Source organism: Bombus affinis, chromosome 14 (assembly GCF_024516045.1).
Source record: "Bombus affinis isolate iyBomAffi1 chromosome 14, iyBomAffi1.2, whole genome shotgun sequence".
NCBI lineage: Eukaryota > Metazoa > Arthropoda > Insecta > Hymenoptera > Apidae > Bombus > Bombus affinis.
In genome coordinates this window covers 8,052,698-8,078,974 of record NC_066357.1, presented here as the reverse complement: position 1 = coordinate 8,078,974, position 26,277 = coordinate 8,052,698, and the positions used below count along the sequence as shown (strand labels likewise).

At 45.2% G+C, this 26,277-nt stretch overlaps 1 protein-coding gene across 1 annotated transcript in view; it reads left to right on the top strand.

The window, feature by feature from the left end:
- Positions 1–9,221: 9,221 nt before the first annotated feature.
- LOC126923944 (mushroom body large-type Kenyon cell-specific protein 1) overlaps positions 9,222–26,277 on the top strand; it is a 104,365-nt gene continuing 87,309 nt past the window's right edge. The window contains exon 1 of the mRNA XM_050737891.1: positions 9,222–10,391. The gene's annotated coding sequence lies outside the window, so the exon portion shown is untranslated. The remainder of the gene's footprint in view (positions 10,392–26,277) is intronic.

The window sequence follows — 26,277 nt, the reverse complement described above, 5'->3', positions numbered from 1 at the left end:
GCCTAACCTTCTTTCTTGCTCGCGATGAAATTGCGATCGGCGCTCGCGATAATACGTCGCGGCAACCTAGCGGCCGCCGGTTAGCCAGGCCTGTTTGCGACTTACGCGGCGACGAACGAGTGAACGACGACGATTTTTCTCGTTCGTCGAGCGTGTGCTCGCTCTCTCGCGCACCCTCCCCTTCGAATCCTATCGAACGTTTACGTAATTCAAGGCTTTTCGATCGAATGACGAACCGAGGAAAAATGCTCGCCGATACATCCGCCTCGATCTCTTTCTTCCAAAGATAGAACCTGCGGCGCAAGAAATTGACGCCGCGCGGACGCGCTTACATCGGGCGAGTTCCAATTTCGTGTCGAATCTCGCCGGAGAGGCAACGATCGATGGGAACGAGATTAATTTCCGTTCTCGTTTGAAAACCTATCTAAAACCTGTGAAAGGATAGGCCAGACGGATGGAGAGTATAAAGGCAAGCTAGAAGCAGGCAGAGTAGATGGAAGGCGAGATGTCACCAAATTTTCAACAAGGTCGTCCAGGTTTCGCGCCTCTGTCGCAACGGCTTGAAACGCGATAGCTAGAGAGGCTAATCCGACGTCCGTCCGCGTGATTCTCGAATCGCCACGCGAATAGAGGATCTGGCGTCGCCATATACAGACACCAGCGCCGAAAGAAGAGAGGACAAACCGGCGCGGCGATGCGTTTCGGTGCGTAGCGCGCCTACCGATCCCCGTTCGGATTGCAGTCGATCGCCAGCGTGGAAGTGGCTGCAGATGTGTACACGTATTATACGTATTCACGTGCGTGCAATACGCGTACGTACGCGTATCTGTTTGTATACGTATATATATAGGTGGTAGAGTGTAGGAGCGCTTGGCGCGACCGCGTGCTCTCGCTCGTCAATACTCGCGATCATGGAGTGGTGTAAGTGCGTGTGGACGGGCACCAGGAGCACGGGTATGTGGCACAAGGCCGACATTAGCATCTCTACCGGTATACTCCCTACCATTTCGCGTCGTCGTCACGGCACAACTCTATCCGCAGAAACCTGTATTCCGGTTATCTTGCTTTTGCGAGAACGGAGAGACTGGCGGCGTCGCCATCGTAAGAAGGCAAAGGACCTCCTACCACCGTGTCGAACCCCACGGAAACCGTTTCGAATGGATATGATCCTTCGACCGGGGATTTTTCGACGGACCCTCGCCGCGATAACGGGGCTATCTCGCCAGTTATCTGCGCGCCACACGACCTAGGGGATGGAGAATGTATTCTTTGTTCTCCTTGCGCTTTTCGTGATTCGTTCGCGCAGGCTCCTCTTATTATCGTTGAAACCGTAAAAGCCGAGGTTTTTCGTACGACCACGCGTTCTCGATACGCCGTTGTACTCGTTTCCTCGCGAATTTCTTTTTTAAATGTCCAGGCTCGCTGCAGCTTCCTTCGGATCTTAATCGTTCGATCGATATCTCTGGTCCTACCGGAAGAGATTGCTTCGAGGAATTATTTTTGACAAGATGCGTTTCAATTGGAAAAAAATATCATAGCGATCTTATTTATTACGATTGTTACAGCTACGTATAATAGCATATTGTCAGAAGACGTCGGTTATTTTTGAGCAAGTCGCGTTCTTCTACGATTAACAAATTTCTTAAATCGAAGAAAAATACGAAACATCGAATAGGAGTGTACATTATGTTTCTATTTTTATCGCGTAAAACGGTATATTTATTATTCTATCAGTTATGCGTCAGAGGACAGTTATGCCGCTATCGATCTAACCTTAGTTTTACAACAACACTGACTCAAAGTCTCTTTTCTAAAATTTACATTTTTTAAGTCGTGCCGTTATCAACGCGAAGCAGCGATACGCACGACTTCGCATTCCAACGTTGTATTAACGTCTTCCCTCGAGTAGTACGAGTCCTTTTACGTATCGAAACAAGAGTGAGATCGAGTTACGAAAATCGAAGAACCGCAGCAGAGTTAAACACGCGATACCTTTTGCAAAGCCAACGTACAATGGTAAAATCGTTGTCCATAATTGTCGAACTATTTCGTTGCTTGGCCAGTTCTTCATCTTTTGAAATTTGTTAACTTCTTGCAGTCGAATGTAGCAGCGTTTAAAATATTGTCTTAGAAATTGCGAATATCCATTGCTAGGACTAGTCGTTGATGCGATCAGAAGAAAAATACCGACCGCAAAGTGTTAATTTCTTAGTAATTAAGAATTTTGTTTTCCTAACGACGAAGAAATTAAAAGCTTAATATCTCTCTTCTCCACTTTCAACAAGGGTTCATTTTTCTGAATTAAAAGTCAGATCGTAAAACGGTTCGAGAGAGATGCGTGAGTAACTTTCGAAGAAATTTCGCTCGTCGATTTCCAGGTCGTCGTGTTGGCGAATCCGGCGATCCGCCGATCGAAACTCTCGAATAGAAGGAATCCACTTCGAGTCCGATAAGTAATGGGGCATCGAGTGACACCTTAACCTGGATGACCGGTATGTACGCGCTGAAAACTCGCACGACTCGCACGCTGGATTAGCCGGTGGATGCGAATTGGTGAGATTCTAGCGCGCGCCTCATCCTCGGTGAAACAGTAGCGACCGGATGTCTAATGAGCAGAGACTCTCGTTTACTCGTTTCTCATTCTCTCTTGCCTCGTCTCTTTTCAAAGGTGCCGATCGTCTAGGTTCCCTCAATCTCTCGATGAGTCGAGAAATCGGACAACGATCCGCGCAAAAACTTGTCGGCTGACCTGTGACGAGAATCTTAACAATACCGTAATTTTTCTCTCGTTTTCACTGGCGAGACAGTCGCGATTAACTTGGACGCGGAGACATCCTTTCAACCTGTCCAACCGGATCCTTTTATCAGAAACTCTTGCAGAGAATCGAATTGATGGTTCGACGTACAATATCATCGACGAAATTTTACAAGTCACACATTATAGTTTATCGAGAGTAATTACTTTTGCGTAATAGCACCAAGATTGGCAATAATAATTTTTGACAACGTCTTTCTGTATAATACGCGCGTGTGATCCTCTTTCGCGAATAACCAATCGACCTACGAGCCTATAGAAAAGCATCACGCAGATATTTCATGCAATTTCATTTATTTCCGCGGAGTATTTCATTTTTGGAGAGCGAAGTCACGGTGCATCGCGGCGGAAATTTTAAAGGACATCGAACTTTTAATACATTTGCTTCCTTTCGTTCGTCGTTAATACGACATGGTAATATGTGCACGTGTATTGAAATAAATAAAAACCATAGAAACTTAACCTGCAAATAACGGTGACCTCGCAGAAGACACTTCGTGACCTACTTATTGCGAAGTAAATTTTTCCTGTCGCAGTTCCTTCATCCTCCGTGTCCCGTTTTTAGTTTCGTTTAATTTTGTACCGAGTTCCAGAGCAAAATTCGATCGATTATCATCGTAGACGAAACGTTGGAGTTTAGCATTTCGTCGATGATAGACAAAGGGTTTAGCCATCGTAAGGTGAAAAAAGGCGGGACTAGCCGCGGCTGTGGACACGGCGAGTGGAATGTTTTTAAGGAACCGCGTGTGTCACTGCGAAACGAGCATAATATCGGGCTGCGTTATCGTCGGATGCACTTTGGGCTCGCAATTCGGTGCCCCACTCAACGGTACAAAGAGTTCGTTTACCCCGTTTAGACGTGTGAGCGAGGCCAGCTGCTATCGGTCGATTCATGCGCGACATTCGACGGGAACCGACCGAGACGACGAGAAACCGACGAAGCAAGAGAGAGGGAAAGCCGGGAGAGCGACGAGATAAAGCTGAATTTAAGGCGCGATCGGGGACCCTCTCGAGAACAAACAGAACTGCGACGTCTAGACGATCGTCGCAGATATACAGGGTGTTAATAAATATCGGGGGACATCTTAGCCAGATCGATTCTACGCGTCAAAACAATGAAAGAGATGCGCGACACCTATCGTGCTCGATGAGGCTCGAGAAGATTTTAGCTGTACCCTCTCTTTCATCCGAAACTCGGTGAAACACCTTACAATTACGGTTAACGATCGGCCATTCTTCAAATTGGATAATTGGGTAGAAATATTTGGGTCAGCTTCGACGTCTTGACCTTGTCCCGTTCTTTTTTTCTTTTTTTTTCTTTTTTAAGGTCATCTACGATCGAATCGTGGCTTTCCAATGGAAGATCGCTTAATCCTTGGAGGCTGAAATTTCATCCCACGCGAATTTTCTTTCCATATTATTCAGCGCCGTCGTCTTGTTGCTTCGTTTTTATTTCACGTTATGCGGGCGAAGCTCGACGAAAATATGAAACTATCGGTATACTTGATGATTGAAAATTTATCAGATTCTCGTTGTCGATCGCATCGTAAGCGATACTGCGATGTAAAATATTCGAGGCCCGCGGCAGGGTTAAAATTCAACCTTGAACTTTGCACAGAACAATCAAACTTGTTGCATGTTATGAGACACTATGAGTCTTTAACGCTGAAACTATCGATCTTTCGCTTAACAGTACGCTGTACATAGCTAATTAGAATCAAAGCAGTATTCTTGGTCAGGAGAATTCTTACGATCGATTAAAATTCAACGAATCGTCGTTGCTCGATTCGGACAACGTCCGCTTCCCTCTTTGTCGCGCAGAGTACAACTTAGCTTAACAAAAAAATGTCATAACCGAGCCGACTACAGGTATCGCGAAAGGGCAAGCGTGAGGTTACGAGAGTAAGGCGTTATCCGTATTTTGCGATCGGCGGCGACGTTGCCCCATTTTCTCCGGCCACTCTGATTGATTTCGTAACGCATTCGGCAACGCTAGCGGAAAAGCAACGTTTCTTTTCCCCGACAATTGAAATTTTATCGTCCGATAACTTCTCGGCCAGGTTGGTCGACCGGGCAAGTCCGGATATTTGACGGAAGACGATTTATTTTCGGATCGCGCAAAGTGAACGCGAAAGCGGTTCTCCGGTCGATGAAGTAACGGCGAGGAGGAAGACTGCGTGGGAGTCGATCCGTAAACCAGTTTCTTGTTTTAACGCGTACGTACGCTGGGGAGAGAGAGAGAGAGAGAAAGAAAAAAAAGAACGGGGTTTCGAGTGCGACTTCTCGGTGTTGTTGTCTCATTAGCATCCTCGGAACAGCTGATCGCCGGAGAATCGTCGATCGCTTTCGGATCGATTGTTTTCCACGGAAACTGTATGGTCACCGCGAAGGCGGATATCGGTGTGTAGGCGACACGTAGCTTCGGTACAACGCAATTCCACGGCCACGGATTCCCGTATTCCCGCATGCACGCCGAATGTAACAAGATCCGACGCAAATAAAAGTCCAACATGGCAGAGCTACCGCAACGCTCGAGTCACGCGAATGCAGTGATATATAAAGCCGAGTCTTGGAAGTTTTAACCCCTTCGAGTTGATTCTTGCATCAACGACGAATGCTGTTGTTTGAAATGGAAAGGAATGACCCTCGCTGAACAAGGATCTCAACCACGTTTAGTATATTTTGGGAAAAAGGCGGTTTTTGCGTCGTTCAATGAGCTTCGATACAGTCAGCGTGCTTGTTGCGTTCAACGTTACATCGCCTTCTGACGAAATACATACGTATCTGCAACCTGTGTGTACTAAAACGATCGATAACGACGGTGCAACTATACCGTACCGATAATTACCAACTTGGACGAAAATTTACTACGGAGCTTTCGGTATGGTTGATCGTTCCCAAGAAGAATGGAACGATATCTACGTAAAAAAACGTAATTGTTAAACAAACGTATTTTTTTCGACGCACAATACGTCAAAAAGATTGCCGACTCGAGTAACAAGTTAACTCGTTAACAGGTTAACGACACTGAGCGAACGTATATAGATCATACGATACAGTTGAAAAATTTCTTAAGCTTCGGACAAATATGAAAGAATCTTTGTTGGCGCGCGTGATTCCTCGTTTCAACGTTGTATCAAGCTCTTTTCGCGATGATACTAAAAATCTGTTTCGTTGTCGAAACAATAGCCAAAAGATCGAGCCACGAACATGGAAGAACCACGGCGTATTTAAAGCAAGATCGGTAAGAATTACGTAGCAAGAACGGACACGGTCGATGAATCTCTGCGGTCGAAGAAGACGAAAGCTAGCGGTTCGTCGAGTTTATCGCAACGGAATTGACTGCTGGTCGATCGTCGACGCAACGACACGGTAGACACGGCAGACACTGTGAGCTGGTGGACACGATGAGCGTCGAATGACGTTATCACCGCCGAAATAGCGTATCGATAAGGTCGTCTCTCGGACGCGTGGCCAATGACGCGCACGTCTGTTCTCGATAGAATTCCATTAATCTGGCTTACGACGATCGTTCGGCATGCGTCGGTTGCCGGGACGCGCCGGCGGGGGCGTCTTTATTCCCGGTGTAATTAATTCGAGCCCGGGCCTGACGAAATAATGCAATCTTATCGAGCCGGCGGACACGTGAGTACTTGTTAGTTGCTGTCAGATAACGCGTATTTTGGCGGCTAGAGATAAGCGGCTCATTTCGATTTCAGGAAAAACGACCCGACGAAAACATCCACTCGAGAATCGTTTTTCGTCTGTTATCTCAGAATCGATATGTATTATTTATTATTAGACCGCGTGCATTATCGCACGCACATTGATAGATTTCTGCGTGTAGAGATGCACAGAATGCACGTCGTACGTTTCATGAAAAAGATCCGAGTCCATATAGCCAGGTGTCATTGGTTTTTTCGCTTCTTAATTACGAGATTAAAGTCGCATGCATCCACCGAGGTAATTAGTGACCGGAGTGAGAGTAGTCAGTGGGACAAACGCGTATCTACAATAGACGGTAAAAACTGGTACTGGTTTAGGAAAGGATACAGCGAGAAGAATATGAATTTGCATAAATATTCGCAATCTGTTTATTAATTTCTTTATTTGTCCAAAGTACGGGAATAAGTTAGCATCGGTGTGCGAAAGGTTGTGGTGTAGTAAGATATTGTACACAACAAGATGCAACTTCGATAAAAAATAAAAGAGACGTGTTCCGTAAGTTTCACAAGATTTTCGATAAGATTCCTACAATTAGAAATGTCAATTTAGTTATCGCATATTTAACAATCGTATCTTAATATTTTCTACCAAGTATACGTGTTTATACCTAGCTACGATAAGGAACAAAGTAATCGATTATCAAAAATCAGACTTTTTCTTTCCCCCCGGTAAACTTGCAATTAAATTACAGAGAGAAACAAGTATCCGAACGCTTTAACTTACTATAAATACAGTGCATATCAACGGAAGAATAGACAGTTTCAGCAAGATTATCGATAAGTCAAACTTTTAACTGATTCGAGAATGTCTTCCGTCCGTAATCTACGATCGCTATCGTTTCGTGCGAAAAAGAAATTGCTCGAAACGAGAGATAACGTAAGTTCGTAGCTAAATCGTATCTGCGTGTTTTTTTAACGTGTCATTGACACGCGAAATGCATCGGCAGCAGGCAAATAAGTCGTCGTTATGCTCGCGCGTTGCATGCCGATTGTTCTCGCCAAAATAATAGCGTTATCGATAAACCGCGAGAAAACAAACAACGAAATCTACGGGCGTATCTACGTTGCACGCAGCACGGCAGAAAATGATAATGCAACGACGCAGCGCGTGCAGTCTGAAGAAAATCGACGAACGAAAAGTCCTGCGCACGGTCCAGATAGATGGGATCTACGAATCGACGCGATACAGCGACGATTAGCGAAATCGATGTTACAACATCGCGCGATAACGTCCAGACCATACGTCCGGAGCGCGACGTTCCATTAGATCGCGAATAAAGATTTTCTGCTTCTCAGTAGGTCGCGCGGTAGGAATTTCGTTGTGTTTTTTATCAAAAAATATACGCGCACGAAAAATATATTGCCTCTATTGACATTGTTGGCGACGTAATCGAAGCGTCGATGCGATTACGATGTACGTAGCAGAGTTATCAAAATGGTTGTGCGAAACGAAAGAAAACAAACGTCGCTACTGTAACGTACTGTAGCCTAAGTTCTGTTAGGATCCTTATGGAACATATAATAAATTGAAGAATTTAGAAATTGCCCAAGTCCCATCCGCAAGATCACTTTTACGCAGCAATTTCTGCATGCAGACGTATTTGTATTTTCTAGTCAAACAGCGCAACTATATATACGATTAAATACAAACAAACCCTTTTAAGAACCATTGCGATTAATAATTAAAACGTAGATAATATTAATAAACTAACAAGCTACCATCTATTCGCGCAATCCATCACTTTAGTTTATAAATTCTTGTTACAGACAACTCGATTTATCATTTTTCCCCAACTTTTTCACAAATTCTACGCGTTTTGAGTCAATATCCTCTGTACGTGTACAATTTTTGTAAGATTTACAAGCGTCCTAATATTTCTAAACAAAGATGCATTCGCCCTTCTTTCAGACAGCCGCTCGACCGTTAATTTATTATTTTCCTGTAGCTGTCGAAAGTAACTTTTGCAAATTCTTTCTACATACGGTAAAGCTCTATTTATCCGACAAGATAACTGGATCGGTCGGATAAACGGAATCCCGCTGTTTCTCTCTTTGTTCGCTACTTGTCATTCTTATAGTTGCAGTTAATTTCCATGTAACAGGATTTTGCTAAGCCGAAATTTGTGAATGCTAAGTGGTGTAAACTTTTATTCGTAAGCGTGACCTCAAGTCGGATGGACGTCGAGGAACGTAAATTCGGTAAATTGAACATTGTGAGAAGATCGGTTCGAGCAAATGGTTTTCTATCGTACGTCGATCCAATATCCCGTACGAGTAAGTTTTTTTATGAGATCAGCAAGTGTCCTGATATCTGCGAATTGCATCTATCGAACGCGGAACGAAACTTGGTCGTCTAAAAAGAAGCTCGTGAACACGATCCGACGACCTATATTTTTCTGTTTCAGAGGGAAGCTAGCAAATTGGCGGCGCGTATGAAAGCGAGATCGAATCTGGCGAAAGGATCGATAACACGCCGATGTTGGAAGATGTTGGAGCGTCGAAATGTAGGAGCGACGGGAAAGCAGCGGCGGAGGCACAGCTCGCGGATTTTGGACCACCCTGTAGCGGAGAAGTGAGGTAGGTTAGTGAATCGACGGGTGTTATCTGGATGCACGGAACGTGCAGACGGCCAGTACGGAACAACATGTCCGAGTCAGCGAAACAGAGACACTTTAAGCAAAGCTGGCGAATCAGCTTGGCGGGCGGCACTTAAAGCGCACTTTCCACGCACGAGGTGCAGTTTCCTCCGGCGTGCACGCGATACCGAGTTCAACGACGGCGGCTCCTCGACGGCCCTAAACGGCCCATTTTCGTAGAAACTAGAGACGGTGAATCGTCGACCGGTTAAGCCACCGAATAAAAGTGTGTTGCAGCCGAGGCGCGTGTGTTGGAAACGTTAAGATCGCGAAACGGCTGAGCGCGTCTAGACGCTGACGATCCTCGAGCTGACTCGTAGGAAACGTTCCCTCCACGCGTATATTCGACTTCACGGATTTTCGACCACGCGCGCATCGCTTTTCCTTCTTATTCCCTTTTTTTCTCCTTTCTCTTCTTCCTTCTTTCCTTCATTCTCGGCTGGTTCACCGTCCTTTTCTTATTTTAAGGCAACGCGATAACGATGGACGGTGCATCTTTGACGCGAACAACCGGCTCGATATCGAACTCGGTGAAAATTATCGGATGCCAGATAACCCTTTTTACCAGCTAGCTGTTATCGTTTATCGGATGGTACTTAAAGTGCGATAGCCATCCGAGTGCAGTTTTCGTAGTGTGCGCGGCGACCGGGAAATTTTGTCTCCGGCGGGCTGGTACCGATTAGTGAAATCGTTCCTTATATTTTAAGTACGTTGTTTTCACAGTCGAGCCGTTCGGGAGTGAATAACCTGTAACAATAGTTTCGGTGGACGCGCGTGCAAGCGAAGGAACGCGGCAAGTGGCGACCGATAAAGCCGTATCCGACGCATAAATCAACCTTTACATTGAAAACAATAAATTTCTGTGAATCGAGGCAACGAAAACAAGTCGCCGGCAGGAAGGAATCTGAGAAACCGTGGCGCGATGCGCTCGTCTTCGGTGTCCACTCGTTAAACGTACGGTAGCACGAGTATCGATCGATGGGGGATTATTTTTATCACGATCCAGTGAATTCCACGAGTTTTCGTCGAGCGTGTGCGGACGTCGAGCGGAAAACGAAGACGGGTCCCGACAATACCTGCCTCGAGTCGTTGCAACCTATCAAGCGACAGGCCGTTGAATAACGTGAAAACGTGGAATTTTACGCGAACTGGGTCGGTTCTGTTTCGGCCTGCGATCAGCCAGAAGCTCGCAGCTGTGCATACAACTGGAATCAAGTGAGTACAACTTTGCTATTGCATCGAGCACGCGATATCCCGCGTTTACGACCAAGTTTCTGCGCGGCAAACGAGAACTACGGTTGAAAATGGTCAGCCTTGCGTATGCGAGAATCACTTTTCGAATTTATCGCACGTACCGAAACAACGAAAGAAGTTTGTACTTGTAGCATCGTCCGAAACTATAAGCACCGTATAATAAGTATATTACGACACGTAATAGGTTTCGCGCGTTGTCGCGTCTTATGTCGTTAGGAACCATTGAAAGAGTAACCAAATGAACGACGTCTACGTGCTTACCTTGGTTCGCAAGGTGGTCATTTCCAAGACATCTTCTGTAAGGATAATCGCATAGCGAATGTGAGAACACAATATTCGTTATATGTCACGGACGATAATCCACAAGACGTATATTTTGTACGAAGCATTCTCGTTGTACTCGCGTGTACGATCAATTTCTGAAACGCGTACAAGTCCTACGTATTCCTTTTCTACGTAGTCCAATCGAATACGCGGGATTCGCTCGATATGAAAACAAAAAGAGAGAGAGAGAGACCATTTTGTCCGTACAGCGACTAAAGGCTGGACGAAACGTTGCCATTGGTTTTGGGAATTGGGAATAACAAAGTACGAGCCAACGTGTTGGTTAACGGAGTATTTATGGCCTCAGCCACTGTTTCTTCGAAACGATGCTTCATGACTCGCGTTTAAAACTGCTGACGATTTCAGCGCGCCTGTTTCATAAGCCGCGCGTATTCGAATTTACAGAGGCGAGAAACATTCGAGACGAAGATAACGAAGCACGTTCCGACGCACGCTGAAAAAAGACGATAGTCAGATAAAGTTGCACCGACGCGTCGGCGAATTCGATTTTACGCGTCAAGATTCGTCGCGTGTAGTCGCGTTCGCTTATTATCGGCGAGTATTGACTCACCTGACCGTCGCGGCTGAGTCAGAGTCGCAGATTGTCATGCGATGCATCGTCGATCGCCGCTCGAAACCGCGTTGAATGAACGCGATCCTACGCCGTGTTGGTATATTTTTGTCGATATTCGCGCGTACATCGACGAATGGCCCGGTTCGAAACCATTCAGCCAAGCCCGATTCCGTTCGCGTCTGGCGTGTACGGTGCACACGCGTGCACGCGCGAGTTGCTACGCGTTGGGATAGGTCGTCGTGTTCGCTAGGACAGAGGGCGCTTTGTTCCAAGAGTGCCTCGAGCGCGTAATCACCACGCCGGTCCACTCTTCCACGTTCCTGCCATACGCACGTTTATGTCTTTCTCTGTACACGACCATTCGTCCCATCGTTCGCAAGACCAGACCTATCGGCAATTTTTTCTTCCACCACGAGATTCGTTCCGTGCCTCTTTCGGATCTTTGGATTTAGAGGAGCGGACGAGCGACTTTCACGCGAGTTTCGACAATCGATCAGATTACGTAGGGAAATGTATGCACGCGCGTGCGGCGTACTCGCGATTAGATACAGTAGCAGCTATAGACGTTAGAATATTTGTCGATACGTGGAACAGATTCGATGTTTCTCAATGACTTTATTTTCTACTCGTTTTACGAACACGTTACTTCTCTCGGCTCGTTCGTGTCTTGCGATTCGATCGAATCAGAAGATCTTCGCAATTTTGTATCTTTGTAAATATAGTTAAAGAAACGAAGTCTAAAAAAGAAGTTTTCTTTCTATCGGGCATTAGCGTTGTTCTCGAGTATTACGACATTTGTGAAATTTAATTTCCTATTAAAAGAACATCGTTGTCGATATTTGAAGGATCAACTCCGAATCGATAATGAAATTAGCAAATTCGATGCAGGTCTAGTTGATCGAAAAAGTGACTTGAAATCGATCGGTGGCTTATGATATACGATACTCGATAAATCATTCATATTAAAGTTTCCCGACAAACGTAACGTATGGACGTTGTAATATTTACGGCGATTATTACGTGTCGTACGTTTAAGCGTACTATACGATCATCGCACATCTGGTAACGAGCGCTACTTAGCCGTTATGCGCGCGTTGCTCTTTCTTCTGCAACGCAGTGTAACGACACTGGAAGGGAAAAAATCTTATTCGAAATTTGTCACCATGCCCTTGCGCAACCTCCGTCGGAATCGAAGAATTATTCGGCTTGCCATGGACGGTAGCGGCGATTGTTCGCGAAAACAGATTGTTCTTCTGACCCCGTATCCGAACACTGGTTGGCGCAAATAATCGAGAGGGTCGCGGTTCGTGAATCAGCCGGTAGCGCGCACAATATACGAATACAGAGAGTGCGGGCCATTGAAAGGCAGCGAGGCAAACGAGAGAAGAAGAGGGTGAAACTAAAAAGGATAAAAAGAGGAGGAGGTGAAACGGGAGGATTGGGAGGGGAGAAGAGAGCGAAAGAGGAGGAAACGGGAACGTGAACGCGAACGAGAGTGAGAGCTCGGAGCAGCCGTATTTTCGGGTGACCGTGGCCCTGCCCTCGGCACTGGATCGTTTGTGTGCCACTCGGTGCATTCTACCGACACACAGCCAGGAACAAGCCCGCGTGCGTGCAAGTACGATGCACCACACCGTTGCATTTATATTTGGCTGGGAGGGCGTAGTGGGTTCGGTGGTTTGAAACGTGCGCTCGCGTTTATATCCGTGCGTGTCTGTCCGCGTCTGCGTGACCACGTTATATACACACACACACATACGTACATACATGAACGTGCATACGCTGCTTTTTGCATGCGCGCACCAGAAGAAAGAGAGAGAGAGAGAGAGAGAGAGAGAGAGAGAGAGAGAGAGAGAGAGAGAGAGAGGGAGAGGGTCAGTGGTTTCGTCGGTTTTATTATTCGGCACTGTACGCCAACTTAACCTAGGTCAGTGTGGTAAAAAAGCTACACGTTCGGCGAGTTCGCAGTACGGGCGGAGTGCATCAAAGCGAGAAGGGGCAACGGGAGAAAAAGAAGGAAGCGACGCGACGTGTGTGCGTGCTTCGTACTGTTGCCAGCGTAAGCGCCCTCGTACTTATGCACGCTCGCGACAAATAATCGTGCGCGACACATCCGCTGCCGAACCGGCCTGTTCGATGCAACTCGAACGCTCGCTCGTACGTTTTTCGCTCTCCATTACATTTTTCGTAATCTAATCTCTTCATTTTAAGTCATAGATACGGTTCTTGTAATCGTATCTGAAAGTGTTTTCACGTTCGCAATGAAATCGTTGTTCACTTCGCTGCGATGTAATTGGCAAAAAAAAAAGAAAAAAAAGAAAAAAGAAAGAAATGAAAAAATGCAGAGGACAGAGAAAATAACAAAGCACAAAGGGGGAAAAACGAACGATTCGCGAGATTCGCGATAGCGTGAGACAATGTGCCGTTCGATATCTTCTCTGCGTACGTACAAATGTGTAAAGTACACGTTCGTTACAAACATTACGTTACACGTAAATATTTCGCATCGGGAAAAATTGCTCGCGCCGCTCGTCAATTTCCATTCTACGACGATCTGTTACGCTAAAAGGAGAATTCAAGGAAAGCAGAGAGGTCGAGGTGGTGCGAAACGAAGGTTGAACGGTCGATCGAGAGTGGCAAAGTGCCGAAAGCTCGAAAGCGCAGAGTGGTAGTAGGAGGAAAAGCGTGAGAGGGAAAGAAAGCCGGGGGGACGAGGAAAAAGGGTGAGAGAAGGACGGTAGAAAAGGGGTGGAAGCGGGAGTTGCAAGGACCACGAGCATAGACGGGGTCGGTAGTTTCGCCAGTTAGCCGGGTTTAAAACAGCTGCCAAATTTCCCTCTCGGCCGGGAGAGTGAGAGTGACCCATCGAGAGCGAGTGTGTTCCACATCGTGTTTCGCAGCGATACAAGCCGGCGCAGCCGGCTGCACATGCACATGCACATGCACCAGCATACGAACACGTAGCCACGAGCATGCACATGCACCGATGCAGGCGGTCGAGCTATTTGTGCGCATCCATGCGCGCGCTCCTACATAAGCGTCTATGTGTATGCACTGTACTATAACCAACTATGTAGGTGTATGAACGAACGCGTAGCACCCATCCGTGAGTACGTACGCCGTTGCACGTGTGCAACCTACATGTAACCGTGCAAATGGCGTACACACACGAAAAAGCACGTGGCAAGTTTCGAACGCGTTCACGGGAACATCGACTAAACGAACAAAGTATGAGTGAGTATCCGAACATTGGGTACGAACATTGTGTAGACGCGTCTGTGTTTGCTTCGTATGTCGCTGGTTACAACTCGAATACATGCGCACGGACGACGCGACGCTTCGCAGGCGTCTCGGTGTCTGCATGCATATCAGATGCATCCACTGCACGCCGATTCGAGACTAGACTACGCTTACCGAAAGACGTAACTCGTGAGGATTGTTAGAATTTTCCGTAGAGGTTTTTGATGTATTCTCCGGTCTGCGCTGAGACGTGGTTCGATCGTAAGTCACTCTAGCTAGATCGTAAATAAATTTTGGAGTTAGAAAACTCGCCAAACTGACGAGTTTCAGGATCGCCGGTTCTGTGATTAGGGAAACCGCGTACCTAGATGTATCTGAGATATTTGATGTTAATATTTATAGGAATAAAACTTCGATTATATGCGTATCTATCTATTTTGGGTGAATGGAAGGCGTGGAGCCCGGAACAATGATTCATTGGCTATCCCAATGTCGTGTAAATATTCCTTTGGTGTGGAAACCTTTTCGAAGCTGGCGAAGTAATTGAATCGTAATCAAACTATGGATGTTTGTACAAATTCATATTTTTATGAACACGAGTAAACAAAGATAGAATCTAAATCGAGCTTTTTCGCGCCCTTTAAACGTCATAACAAATACGCAACTTTGAATATTATGTATATCGTTGAATGTTACGCGTCTTGTGTATATTTCTCCATATTTACGGTTTCCATAAGTACATAAAAATGCACAATCTACTATCGCCGCTATATCGTAACAAGAAAACTGTGTTTCGTCGATCGTAGATTTTTACAACGAAAGGATATCTGTACAACATCGGTCATTTTAGTAAAAAAAACTGACTGACATTGATTTGCTTCTGAGCTCTTCATATCGCTTTAACTATAATCCTCTATGTATACTAATATTTAGTAGACACATACTACAGGTTAGTAGTTGTAATCTTAAAGCATCGAGAAACAGCGAAACACTGTCTGACGGAAGAAAGCTGAAGTCTTTAATGCATAGGATCAAGCAGATAGGCTGTAACAAGACGATGCGTGAGACTCCGCTATTTTATGCACTCGTATAATATTTCTTCTTTATTTCCCTTCATTGATCTAATTGTCCGTGACCGGTAGAACTCTCGTGTCATAATCGATCGACAAGATGAAGATAGCTTGCAAATTCTTCCGTCTCACGCTTCTCGACCCAAACTCCGTCCGAAAAGTTCATTTTTCCTTAGTGAAACACTACCTTAATCCTTTCAATCGATCTTTAGCGGACGACGTATCAAAATAACGTAGAATTTAATACCAACGATTTCGAGTATAATTATTTCCTTGTCATTACGATTTCTTGCGTTCTTGGTATCAGATGCAAGGAACACACGCTTTGATTATTTTCCAGGAAACAAATATTGATCATGGCGTTACATGTAATTACAGCTAAGATGTGAAATTTATACTACCATTGTATATATTATCTGTCTCGTGGTGTGTTCTCAGCGAGTTGAACAACAGCAGACGGAAAGGTACCACGAAACATTTTCAATGGAAACTACATTCACGAGAAAGATACGTTTAACTCGTTTAAGATACGTTTACAGCGCCTATATTGAATTTTTACTGCTGTTTTATAATTAACAAATTTCCTCGATCCGCGGAAAGAATCGTTGTTGACGACATACACGAATCTAGAATTTTTCTGAAAAACTGAAAAATCCCTTCGCTTGTTAAACGAAGCGCGAAATCAAACATCAGAATTCAAGCAGAATGTCGCAGATCGAAACGGAATAAAGATACGTAATACGATATACGTCAACTATGTACCTAATATGTATAACCAGCTATAGAATAGTACGTACATGTAGCATCGATATCGGCCGTGTATGTGGTGAATGTCGTGAATAAGTGGCTCGATACTCCTTGTGTCGCGGCTGAAAGATTCGTCGGTTCCGTAAGTAGAGCGGAACGTCGTAGGCCACGCAATACTTTCGGCGCACCTGTCGAACGACATTCGGAAGCGTCGAGTTCACAGATGCAAAAGTTGAGAGTCGCTGGGGTTTACTATACACGTTCGACGGAAAGTAGAGAAGCCCGAAATGCACGGACACTGGCAGTTTCTGGGACTAGAGCAACAAGTAGTAACCGCGTTTATATCGGCGCCGTTGGCTACGTAGTGGATGCACAGTAGGTATTAGTATATATGTAGGTGCATATATAACGTAACCGAATATATAGGTCGACTGGAACGCGACGGCAGCTGACGCAGCAGCGGCAGAGCCGCAGCCAGTTTAAAGCGCAGTCAGTTACCCCCGAAAATTTTCCAAGTTGTACAAAGTGGGGGTAGTCCGTTGACTAGCGGCAAACCATCTCCGAAATACATAGAATCTAGCATGTACCCGTGGCCGCTCTCTCTTATATACCTTACTCTATCTACATATGCTACTGTCGATCGCGTCCAATGTCGCGCAGCAACAGTTTGCCAGCAGCACGCGCAAAAATCCTGGCGAAAATTTTTACCGGTGGCGCTTTATGCTAGCCGTAGCCGGTGCATTCGATTCGCTCTCGCGTAGAAATTACACCGCCACCGGGACCTTCTATATAACCGTTCAGTTTCTATTATACCGTTCAATTTGTTCCGTTTTGCGAGCGTAGGCACCGCGCACGCTTGATTATCGATAAATCGATTAAACATCGACGTTCAACATCGACTCGCGTTATCGAAAATATTCAACAAAATTATCATTGGCTCGATTACCATAAAGGCGTGATTACAATAGAGACAGAGAGAATTACACGAGCGGACGTAACTAAAATCGGCAGGGGAATAAAATGCCTCGTTGCAAACTGGTCAAAGCTAAAATCAGGTTCATGTTGCATTGAATTTCCAGTGAATTAAGCGCGCCGAAGGCCGTCTCTCTTTCTCACTCTCTCTCTCACACACATGCACACACACACTCACTCTCTCTCTCTCTCTCTCTCGATCTCTTTTTCTCTCTCTCTCTCTCTCTCCGCGCTCTTCGATAATTTTCGGGAAATTAGCCGTTAATAACGACGAAACGCGGTTAACCGAGTCTTTTCGCGAACAAGCCCGACGATTAAGCGCGTTATTCGATTAAACGTCAATTAAATACGTTCGCGTACCGATGTTGGGGGGTGTAGTGGATAGAACGACGCCGATCAAACCGTTGGAACTAGCGCGTTTCATTACCGTGATACACGTATCATCGATACGCGGTTCACCCGGTTTCCAAGAAACGACGAAAATCATTGCGAGCGTCCGTCCGGTCGTTGACTTTATTTGTACCTGTGCCAAGCGGCGACCGACGTCGCCGGCACCTACTACTACGATATGTAGATGCCACGCTGTACATATGTACGCGCGGCTCGTACCTCGCGCAACAAGTAGGTATCGCCAAAATATGGCCAGACGACCGGCGGAAGAGCCAACGCGAGAGACGAGAGAGGAAACGATGCTTCCCCGTTCTCGAGCTTTTCCTATTCCTCTCGCGATTCGACAGATTCTGGATTTTCAACGGCGTGTAACGCTACATAGACTGCGCCAGACCTTTAACCTTAAACCCTGAAATTTCTGAAGGCTGCAACTATCGAGCCTTTCGTAGGAAAACAGGGCAGGTTGAGATCTACGAGATGAACCTACGTAAAATACGAAATGAAATTTATTTTACTTTTGAAACACAGTTTGTCGTGTTCCGTCCTCCTTAAGATACAATGGCAAACGAAAGAAAGTTCATAGGATAGAAGGCATAAATTTTACGATGAGTTAAATGGTAAATTAAATTTAATAACAAAGCGATAATTTTGCAAAACGGATTTATATTTAATAAGAGCAACGAGCAAATGTATTTTCCTCGAACGACTTACTTTCCCGGACTATACCCTCCATCGTACGTCTGTCTTTAACCCGAAAAGAACACCAATCGTGGTGTTGCCAAGTGCTAGCAGAGTGGAAAATTAACTTAATTCCTAGACGTATGACCGGGTGCGCGCACGAGTATACCGAGAAAGTTTGCCGAGTTATCAGTGCATAGAATCGTTGGCGCCGCTCCAACTAATTACAAATTAGTTACAAAGCTTGCCGAGATTCGACTTTATCGATTCGTAATGACGCGTTTAACCTCATCGGTCCGATATATAGGGGATCGATCCGCGTCTTGCCTTTGCAGAGAGTAGATCTGCCTGTGTCTCTCTTGGCCGCTTTCTCTCGCTCTGTTTGCCCTTGCACCTACCGAGGAATTATGGCAAACCTTTCCACTCGCATTCCTCGCGAATCGCAGCTAGGATTCGACGATTTCCAGTCTCACGATCTTCTACACGATTTGAATGCAGCGAACGTTCCCGCCAACGTTTGCGTACCGAGACTGTTAAAATTACGTTTCAACAATTTCGATCTCGATCTCCGGCATTTCGATTTTGTTCGCCAGGGTTAAGGTTTCCTTCCAACTTCAACAAATGTCCCGTGGAACGTTAAACGAACGTTTAAAACGGTCGCAAGCAAGGTTTGAGAGCGTTCCAGCGACTCGCAGGAGAAAGGCGATGATTCGTTGGCTATCCATTGCTTATCCACGCAGGAGTAACACCGCGTGCAAGTACTACTTACGTAATACCAATTACAGAGGCTACGACACTTACGGATAAACATCGGTTCGTCACCGGCGTTTATGCATGCGTTACGGCGTCGGTGTCAGAGCAGAGCTGAGCTCGCATTTACCATCGCTTCGAGAACCCTTTGGCGACCCTCGTAACTACCGATGTTTACGTAAATACATATCTTTATCGATACAATTAAAAAGACAGAGCAGCCGGCGTATAAAAGCTCGCTTTATCTGCTAAAAGTAATAGAGAGCATTATATTTTCGATATTTTACGCAATTTGCATATTGCGCGAGTTCTTAACAATTTTTCAAATGTAAAGAGCGCGCGATAAAGTCTTAAATGCATAAAAAATTGCGGTCTAGGGATAACACGCGACTGAAATAAGACCTATAAACGAAATTTAATAGCCGGACGATGCGAAGAAGATTTTTGTTTCGTACCTACGTTCCAAGTTTTTCTTTTTTTCTTCTTTTTATCGAAAGATATTCATGAGTATAGGTGTACGTATCTGTAATTATACCATACAGGAACCGTGTCTAATTAGACCACGAAATTGTGAAACCTGGATAAAGGTTGCTTCCGTAGAACCGTTCATTTTTCATTCGAGGATGAATAAGAAAGAAGTAACTGGAAAGAACAAGTGAGAGTCTCAGCTTGTAACTTATCAACTCGCTAACATCGTTTTAATTACTAAATTATAGTGGAAGAGGGATGTGCTCGTATCTAAGTTACAGTAACAACCGTGACGCCACTTTGCCCTGACGTCATACGATCGGCTTCGACGAAATTCGCGACTATCGCGTTTCCAAGTGCGTTACGAATCGCGAGGCGCACGTTTCGTTGCCTCGTTACGATAATACGTATCGCCGGCTAATGAAACGAATTACGTAATTTGCATAATCGATACAATTATCGCGAAATTAATTTAAGTAATTGCCGACGTGGAAATTTCTGCTCGCGAGCAAAGTTAATGGGCCAGCATCGGGATGCATCCTGCAAACGATTCCTGTTTTCGTTGCCGATGCAAACGCGAAAATCCAGCGTTTGTTCTAATTGAATTAATACATCGGTGCGTTGTAAATTGCATGGAACTTCACAGTATTGCGAAACGCGTGAGAAAACGCATGTTCGATCTCTGCGCCTCTTCTCGGTGAACGAGTCGCGCGAAGCTGGTAAAACAGAATTTACACCGAGGATACCGAAGATCGGCTTAGGTTAGGTTCACGATCGCAGCGTGAATGCAACCGGCTCGTTCGCGTCGCGCTGACGAATGCCGCGGTCGGCGTCGTCTCCGACGGGCCGGATAACTCTCGCGTCGTTGGCGTCGACAACGTGACGCGTGACGTCGAGCGTAGAGCGCGAACGTGGCGATAAGCAGAGATACGGTCAAGGCCGGCTTGCATACCGGTCTGTCTGTCCGTTCTCTTTCCTGCACCGCACCGGCTCGACACCGGAATTAACGCGCGCGACCGTACACGCTCGATACGACGTCACGCTTCGATCTGGACGACGAGGACGATGAACACCACGAAGATTACAACGATCGTGTCAATGACGAGCAACAGACGATCGACGAGACGACGGACTAGAGGGAGTCTTGGACGTCGTAGAGTCGCGTAAGGCCATGGTTACAACGGATGCCTATTCGGACGAATGAAACAACTGAAAACTGCAGTAACTGTACATTATAAATTATACATACACATGATAATGTCCGTAGATATTTCTAGACGATTGGTTTAACATTTTTCCAAAGATCGATATTTTTCCAATAGTATTTTCAAAGTTACGACCAACGAACACTGGCTACAAAATGTATTTGCACACCGCTGTATTTGTTTATTTATTCGTTCGTGTAGTGTACCAATCGATCAAGCCAAAGTATTTAAGGTTTCGCATCATTTGGTATTTTCGTACGACCTTATAGATTTTATACTGTAAAGGTGAAACACGAAGCCTGATAATAAAGAAAACGCATCATTGCGAAAATATCGTCGTAGCACCGAACCGCGATCAAATACTCCGACAAATTGCAACTGAAACAAAGTCATATACGCGCATCGTTCAAATTTTATATTTATCTATAACGAAGGACAAACACTCAGATCAACGCCAGTTTTTACAATGTGACTAGAAATATTTCTAACGTTCTAACATTGCAACATTGAACCAAACCTGTTTAAAGTCTCGCTTTCTCGCGTATATCTATTAATAAATTTTAACTATTGTTCGCGTGGACATGTGCCATCGACCGAGTACAAATTGGCGAAATAAAATCACAGGCGAAAATCAAATCGAAGAATATATTTTACATATGGTGAATAATTTACAAGCGTCCGGATATGTTATCAACGGCAGCGTAGATACGTATTTGATTACATTGACGTATTGAATTCTTGGAAACGTCAATTCGTCCGAATAAGCATCCACTGTAACCATAGTCGAAGAAGGCCGGCCTCGAGAAAAAAAAAAGACTCGTCTCGATTCGTTTCGCTTCCCCTCTCAAGCGTGCTTCGAATTCGGCGCGGCCTTCGTCAGAGGAGCAGCGCGATTGGTCCGACTGACCCACTGCCACTGACCTTGAGCCCATCCACACACCGACCGTACCAGCTCCCTCATCCAACGCTCGGACTTTCGGCAACATGTCCGACCAAACACGATGCGGCCGCTTCGAGGAAGCCAGCGAGAAGGAAGAGACTGTCCGTCTGGCGGATCGACTCCGTTTCTACGGAAATTCTCTCGCTATATGCAAAATCGATCAGCTGATATTCCAACGAAGGATAATCGATGTCGAGTGAAAATGATATATTTTCGATTTGTTCGCTGTCCGAGAAAGAAACAAATTGCTAAGATTCGTAGCAGGATATTCGTTCGTACTTTGTTCCGTTATTCTTGTTTCTTCGCTATTCTGCTTGCTAATTGCGATCTTCGGTTTAGATGCGATTTTAATTAGATGTAACCTTAGATAATGCTAGATATAGTCACTTGCTAATTGCGCTCTTACTTTGTTCAATGTTATTGCAAATATCAAAGTATTTTCACTCGGTGTAGCGACGAGTGGAATAATGAAATTTATGCAAGAGGAGAATCGAAGAGGCAAAAATGTGCAGAATGCAGGTAATATGCAGAGACGTATGAAACGTTCAGTCTGCCTATAGATAGATAAAACGTTTTCTATCTAAACTGTATCTTTTTAATTGTGCTCGTAAAAGATATGAATTCGCGATCTATGTACTAATTAGCTGTACAAAAGGTGCGCGTAAGATAAATTTCTTCTAAGCCTCGTTGCACACGGTCATTTCGACGAACAGCGGAATAAAAGAAACGCGCGAAGGAAACGCAAGGAATCGATCGATTATAACCGACTTAACACGGAGAAAGAATTTCGAGAACGAAAGATTCCGTTCGACTCGATAACGCGTAGATAAGATCGTCATTGTCCCGTGCGTTCGCCTTCCTCTCCTTTCATTTTATTTGTGCCCGATAAATAATTCATGCTCCTTTTCGAGGGAACAGCGTGTACCTCGTAACCTTGTCGCGCTCCTTGATCCCGGCTCGAGTGAGACAACGCGGTCGCCGTCTCGATGATCGTTCGAGGGCGCGAAATTCGTGGCGAAGGTTCGCCGAGGGTCGATGCGAAACAGAAGGACTCGATACGAAATCGTTTCCCATGCACCAGGCCTTGCGCGTTGTCTCGCTCGCGTTTCTGTTTCCTTTCCTCCTTCTTTTCATTCTCTTTTTTTCGTTCTTTTTCTTTTTCCAGCCACCTAACAGCGTTATTGTTGGCGCCTTGAAAAATTTCGAAAGTACTGCGCTCGATCGATAACCACGCGTAACTTTCGCCGATGAAGATCGCGTTGGAAAAATTTGTAAGAAACAAAGATGGATAAGAGGCAGACAGAAAGGGACACGTGTGACGAAAGTTGGGCACGTTCGGTGCGTTCGACTCGAATCTAAAACGTTGACGAAGATTTGGTGTGCGTGGCTCCGCCTCCTACTCCTATCCAACCCATTCTAAACAAATGAATCATGCTCCAAAATGGCCGACTGAATTTAGACGTCACGTGGCATCGACGTACGTGCCCGCACGCACACACACACAAACACACACACACAGAGAGAGAAACACACGTACACACGCAAACAACCGTGTATCCGACCGGAGCAGTTCAAGCTGCGGCTGTGAAGAAGAACTCACGCATAAAATGCCGACCGTTATATCTTGTTCGAGAGCTTATGAATAACGCTCCTTTGCTCCCCGCCCTTTCGAGTCGTCGCAGATTGACTATCCTCAACTTTATCGATCGATCGCGCGATAAACGTCGCTCGTGAGACTTTCGATTCGCGAGTGCAACTGCTATACGGAACTCGTTTAGCAAATCGGCTAGCACAGCGAAACGGAAATTAGAGAAAATCGGTGAAATTATACGCGATAAGCGCGGATAACGAAGCTCTGTGGCTAGAGTTAAAAAAAGAAAATGTTTAAAACGGAATTAGCCACTAGACGGTACTAAAATTTCAAACGCTCTAATTAACCAATTTGACGATAAAATTTCAAAAAGTGGAATTACAACCGCTTTAGCCATAAAATCTCGAAAGTTTCGAAAACGTCGAATTAACGTCTTCAACCTGCGAATAATCGTGTACGTGGACAGCTCTGGTTTAGCCGGTCAAGTTTGACGAACGCGAGCAAACGACGCGTAAGAGGAAGACGATTTACGGCTCGTGTATAGCTGTAAATCGTAAAGAAAAGAAAAGAAAAGAGAAAGAAAAAGATCCATAGATGAACGTGGATCTAATTGTGAAAAGCGTTTGAACAAAGTCGGACGCTACGGTAGGCGTAGATTTTTCGGAACGTGTAGCCAGACATTGGCTGGCAAAGAGAAAGGCAGCGGTAGGAGCTGGCTGCCCACATAACGACGCGCTAACTTGGAAGGCCGGTGGAAAATTTAATGTCAAGTATACATGGAATTGGTTTTGCGAGATTAAACGGCAATGTCGGTACGGTCAAATGGTGTGCCCTTACTTCTCGTTTCCGCGGCGATCAGCGCGCGTGCAAAAGCGCGCTCGCCAACGTTTGTGGGGAAAATACACCAATTTCGCGCGAATTGCATAACCGTTCGCTCGTCTTTGATCGTTGTCGTCGGTTGTTCTCGTCGTTGGCTGCGACAGTCGGCACAGAAGGCGTCGACATGGGGCGTCCTATCTAATCAGCCACTTTCGACTGCCATCTTGAAACCCGAAGCACGCCGTGCCCCAAGATTATCTAACGAATTTCTAAACCGTCCGTCCGCCCGCCTCAAGGTCCGGCGTGATCGCCTCTTTTACCGTCGTGATCCCCTTCTCCGTCGTCTTCCTCCTTCCACCCTCTCCGCCCGCCGATCTCCAGCTATTCCGAGTGGTCTTGCGTAAAGTTTGAAACGATACGCGAAAAATATAGGCTTATCCGTGATAAGATAAGCCAATAAATGTAATAGATAGGACTTTCGACTTTCAGCCAACTATCCTAACCGAACATAGGATTCACAGGGACAAACATGGTCGGCCATAAGTTGAGGCCACTGATAATAAATATTTGGTATCTATGCTTTTCGCTGATTTCATTTCCCGCGTATGTTACTACGAATCTGTTATACTTTGTTCGTATCATACGTGTCTCCTAATGCAAAAGTAACAAGCGTGATAAAGTTTGTTGGAATTTTTCAATGGATGTATATTATATATATATTATATGGATGCTATATATATATATATATATATATATGCAATTAATTCTACCGAGAAATTCATCGAAAATTACGACGAAATAGCCGTTATAATCGTTGAAAATGGTCGTAGCGTACGATGTAATATAAAAACATATGTAAAATATCGAAAGTCTATAACGTTGGTGACATTCGTCGAACGAAAGAAATTTCTGTTTGAATTTTGTTATGGATTTGTAACACGCTCGCGGTCTTTGAGAGCTAAAAAAATATTTCACGTAGCTGCTATAATACACAGTACGCGTATCTATCGGATGCTGCGATGTAGAGAGCCGTGTTTCGTGAACACATTCGCGATCGGTATACGTAGAAGCGGATGACATACTATTCGCGAACAGCAGCGACGATGCCCCTTAAGACGGTGTCGCGAAACGAAACAATTTTTCTTCCGCTACACGCGAAGCGCACCGCTGTATATCGCGTGCATAGGTAAAGAGAGGAAAGAAAGAAAGAGAGCGAGCTCAATTACCGGAGGTAAGAAAGAAGCGGGCGGATTAAACGCGGCCAGATAAAAGTTATAATCGCGTTTATCGTAGATGCACCCATTAATGGGATGTTCACGGTCAATTTAACAAGATTTTATCGTGACTGTAACCGCGGCCAAACGATGCGTATTTTCAGTTAATAAATTATAATAATTAATAGACGATACCGTAGAATGTAAATTTCAAAGGCCGCAGGTTCGAGCTGTGTATCGCGTGGCGGTCGCTTGGAAAGACGTCGATCCGCGTGCAACTGTGTGCTGCAGTTTTATTCGCCTCGTACGTGCCCGGATGTTGCACGCCACGTATTTATTGTCCATCGATCTCCAGAAAAACTAGCAAATGGACGCGGTGGCACTGTGCGTCGTAGCGATTAGCTTTTAAATTTCAAATCGCAGCAGCAACTGCATCAAATTGTCTCCTATTAAAAGTGTCATGGCCACGGTGGCGTGCGGTGGAGCGGGGAGGAATGGATCAGGCGGGTTACCAAACGTCTGCGCGCGTGTTCTCTTGCGTGAATCGCCGCTGCTAGCCTCGCAGATGGAAATGTAAGCGGCCAGTGAAAAATCTTAGAAACATTTGCGGTTTATCGTGCCTGTGGAAACGGCCAAATTTTCCCGACGTTTCAAGCAATAACGCGTCCTTTTAGTCGGAAGGTAGACTCGCAACACGATGATGCCGACATTACAATAGATGATTCATAAGTACGTCGATTTATTATCGAATGAATATTTAATCGGTTGTGTAAAAACACTCGTCCACAGCTTCACGATTTGATTAGATGTGATTCTTTCGCGATATAATTTCAAACGCGTATAAAGAAATTACGTAACTAACAGA